Here is a 4,980-nt window from a genome sequence, read left to right on the forward strand (position 1 = left end):
CCAGTGGAGGTTGACACACTGACACAATGCATGGCCTAGTGTGAAGTTTTTATGTTATGACAACATGACCGACATCCTTAATGGTGTTAAGGTCAGTGTTGGTGAGGAACTACTAGCTTTTGAACTTCAATTACGATCGCTGGATTTATACAATTTAGAACTTGTTGGAATTTAAACTTTCAAATGATCGCAGCCTGACCCAACAAAGAATCACAAATGTATGATAGCTTAAATTAAGGGAGCTGGCCACGATTAATATATTTGTCAACAGACAAGAGTCACTAAACTCAATGTGTCTGTAAAACAAAATAGTGCAAACCTCTGAAAGATTTTTTAACTTTGCCTGTGTGTTTAGCTGAGAAGAGGGTCAAAACATGTCACTTGAATATTAATTTCTTTGATGTGGAACAGAAGCTAAATTAATCTGGAAAGCTTGACATTTCCTAAATGGCTCTCCAAAACAAAGAGGCAGCAAACTGGGCGACAGTGATGATAAATGGTATGAGTTTGTATGAGAGAGGAGAGACCGAGAGAGAGAGAGAGGGTAAAGTCAATATATTGGGTTAAAGCAGAATGCACAATATGTTTTTATGGAGGTAAGTTTTTCCCCCTTTACAAGCTGCGTATTCATTACTCAGGGAATATTGTACATGTATGTATGTGACTGTGTGTGGGTGGCCATGTAGTTGTGCTGGTGATCGTAATTATTGATCAGATCATCCAGCTCAAATGAGCTCTGCTGTAGAAATAAAGAGGAGAACAAAAGCGTGAGAGATTAAAGGATCTTGTTTAGAAAAGAGGAGGAAACACATCTCAGTGACTAAAATGAGCCCACAGAGATTGTTTGGTCGATTGTTCTCTCTCCTGCCATCAAGCTCCAGCCTTCAGCTCATTTGTTTACCATTTTTATTCATGCCATCAATTGTGTATTCATGCGTATTCATATTTTAATCCATCATCCTGTGTGTTTGTGTGTCTGATAATTCACCTGCGCCTTTGTCGAACATTATGGATTAATTATGCGTTATTTCTCAAATGGGATGAAAAATTAAGCGCTGACACCAAGGGCGGGCGGCACGCATGTGTTTAGGTGTAAAAAAATAGAAAACGACTGGAAGTCACAAGAAGTTCTTGTGTAATTCTTGGAGTGAGAGTAACAATTAAAGATCACTTTAATTGTTCCAGTCTAACAATCATATAGAATGTGCACTGAAGACTCGGATGTGATCAGCGCTAATTACACAGAGGGTTTTGGCAGGTAGCCAACATTGCTGTCATACTCACAGCACCATTAAGTTATCATTAGTGTTAAAAGAATACACAGATAACAGAAAATTCAATATTCATTAAAATGGCACTGGAAGTTTCTTCTCTTTCTTTCTGATGCAAAGAAGTTCTTAAATAAGCTTTTAAAAGTAAATACGCCCTCCTTTGGTTCAAAAGGACAATTGGAAATAAACCGATTCAATGAAGTGCAATCCCAACACCCTAAAAACAAACAAAAAAAAACAGTGCAATAAGCCTTTAGTTTAGACTAAATCATATTCCAGCATCAGTAGCTTTGTGGTTCAACAAAAGGAAAAAAAAAATGTTTAAGAAAACCAGAGATTAGTGTAATTAATCAAACACTGGGTTCAAAATTGACAAGATGTGAACAAGGAACTTCAAACAGGGTAACAATTTCAGTCTTATTTTCTTAGTTACACAAGAATACTCAGCTAGAGAGTAGACGAGGGGGAAAATCTCTACACGAAACACATGAAAAATGAATCTCCAGACTCCGCCATAGTGCCCCTCTCCCTCACCTCTCAGTGATCTGTTCGATTATACCTCAACTTTGGTAGGCACCTGAGTTTGGACATGGCCTCGAAAAGGCAAAAAGAGTCAGCGGCGCCAGAGAGAAAAAGACTGCAGGATGACAGTAATACGTCGCATGGACTCTCTCTCTCTCCGCTCTTGTCCACCTCTTCTGTTACTCAGCGATGTGGATGTAGGCGCTGCTCAGTAGCAGCTGAGAGGGAGAAACAGGAGAACCTCGTAAATTGTTTTACTAATCCGAACTAACTAAAAATTATAAATACAAGAACAACAGACATGAGAAATAACAAGGTCAGTCTGTTACATCTGTCCTGCTACAAAACAAACTTCTGTAAAAAACTTAACAATTCCTAGTCTAAGTAAATAAATTAAATCCTGGATGTTAATAATTATTCACAAAATGTCAATTTCAAAATAATCAAAAAATCTTGGAGGCAGCTGGTAATGCATTTAACTGAGAATACTTTCAGCAAAGCTTAACAGTTTTAAAAAGATACCACTAATCATAGTAGGAATAATTGCTTCTCCCATTTCACTGCTGATTTGTTCCTCCTCGTCATTAATGATGATTAACCACTCAAATTTCACTCGGTTAACAGTAAATGTGGAACTGAAATGTCGATTATATATGTTGTGAAAAATCAGTGCAATGCTGGTCCAGAGTAAAGTAAAAAAAACAGGCAAAATTAGTCAGTTGTATCAAAGAAAATAACTGACTATGAAGGGCTTTGCATCTTGACTCATGGTCCAATACAAGAGTAAAGAAATGTAAGAAATCCCATTTCCTCTCCAAGTTTACTCTGCTATTTACACTGTAAGATAACTTTGCTAATAACTTGGTGTAATTAAAAAGTTGGTTCATTTCAATGGATTGCTTCATTATATTAGGTTATGAAGAAATCCTTAAGTGCTCATTCCTTTACTCTAGCAAGCAAAGCACCGCATTAAAGAAAAGCCCTTGAAATACTCAACCTTGGTCATATTTCAAAAAGTCCTCTGGTGTAAAATATTTTACCGTGCAACAATCTTCACAATGGTTCATGTAGAGTGAGAAAATTATATAGAGCTACCACTGCATTTATTTTGTGCAGCAATTAAAAAGTAAATGTTGATCCTGGTATAAGAGGTGATGGTAATTACTGCACTCCATGGAGAGAGGGAACAAACAACTCACTATTAGTAAGAGGGAAGGTAAGTTGATGTTTTGTTTTTTTTTTGTTTTTTGTTTTTTTTTTCAAATCTAGCACGGGTCACACTCCACAATCTCAAAATGCATATTTTACTAAATGCCTCGATTTTCTAAATGGCCACTTGTAAAAAGCCCCCTTCCATCTACTGCAAGCTCTCTTTTACAAACTTTAAGGCTGAGGATCAAGGTGAAAAGACCTCTATTAATTTTTCAGTGTGAATACGTTAAATCAGATTTTTCACAGAGAACAGCCTGCATAAAAGTGCCAGGTTCTTACAAGTGCAGCGTAATCATTACTATTGTTGAATGTCAAGTGTGATATAAAAGCATACCACCTCGGCTCAAAGACATGAAAAGGGGGACTACTTTACACTACGCCAGCGGTGAAGAACAATAAAGAACCCGTCTTGCAAGGAAAGGCAGAATAGAAACCCTTTGAGCACAATTTGAAAATAAAAACCCGAGCAGAAACTGGCTGAACACACAGATCTATATTCACAGAAGGCCAATGTTACTTTACAGTGCCGGCATTTGAAACCAGTTTTCTTGGAATGAGCTTCTCAGAGACACCTGAATCGACTCCATAGCAACAAATGCACCAGCAGAGAACCAGATCCTTCACCACTGGGATTTACCATTGGTCTTTAAACCCAATTCTCCTTGACCTTGTAGGTAGTGTAAGAGTGTAGCCACAACGCGCTGGGGATAAGGATGATGCACAGAGATGGAGCAAGTAGCAGCTGAGGGAAAGGACCGAAACAGAAAGCAAAAAAACACGGAGTGAATGATGGGATGGAAGAGACGGAGAGGGAGGCAAGAGGGGAGGGGCAGAGTTAAGTGCTCTCAGGAGAGTAGACTGTGGTTAAGGATTATTAAATGGGATCAATAACTAACAAGGCCTCTGCTTGCGCACGCACGCACGCACGCATGCACGCATGCACGCGCACGCACACACACACACACACACACACACACACACAGCCTCCCCCTTTTTCCCCTCTATCATCCTCTCCTCAGTCCCAAGCCTTTTCTTCCCTCATAAAACTGCAGATGCAAGTCTAAGCTTTTTATTGGTTTGTCTTTCTCCTTTATATTTGAACATGTTTAGAACATCTTTCCTTGATATTGCTTTCCATTTAGTCTGTTTTCAGCCGCTCCTTTTCACCATTTCTGGACACATAAATAGTGTCCAGAAATGGTGAACCCAAAATGTGTGATTATAGTATTTAGCAAGGGTGTGACACAAAGAGGAACAAATGCCTGCATTTACTTCTCAGATGCTACACAACTGAAAAATAAAACCAATCAGCAATAGCAACTTGCTTTCATTTAGAACTAATAATTTAACTCAACTACAAAACACTATGGATTGTCAACAACAGAGAGAGACTAATCCTCCCTTTGAAACATCTCGTTAATCTCCTGCTTGATTCAAAATGAAGTATCTCAAATGAGGATGTTTTGATTGAGGCATTTCTGACACTTGTTGCACAAGTGTGTGAAGCCCCCTTTTTCATTTGTCTTCGATTGTTGCGTAAGATGATGGTGAAATACTTAGCTTCCCCATCTGTTCAGCATCACCGCAATTGCTTGATTCATAGCTCTGTATAGTAAGATCTTTGAAACTGCTGGGCATGCAGCCTGCTGATCTCATGATCAATTACAAATCTGTTCAATGTGACATTAAGCAATGGCAATGTACAAACCTCCAAACTGGAAATGGTCTTTGATGAAGCAAATATTGATCATCATATCAAATAACCTCAAGTGTGATAGCCAAATTCAGTCAGCGTGGATCTCTCTGTCCTGTGTGTCACAAAACAAAATAAAACACCAGAAGTTCCCAAAGGTTCCCAAACCTACCATACTTCACTACAGCAGTGGGCTGCTCATCTAGAGTGACAACGTCTTCCACATTTTTCATCTTTTGTTAGAATCATTGATGTCCTTTGAAAACTTCTCAAAGGACATCA

Source organism: Poecilia formosa, unplaced genomic scaffold (genome assembly GCF_000485575.1).
Source record: "Poecilia formosa unplaced genomic scaffold, Poecilia_formosa-5.1.2 Scaffold138, whole genome shotgun sequence".
In the NCBI taxonomy this organism is placed as follows: Eukaryota; Metazoa; Chordata; class Actinopteri; order Cyprinodontiformes; family Poeciliidae; genus Poecilia; species Poecilia formosa.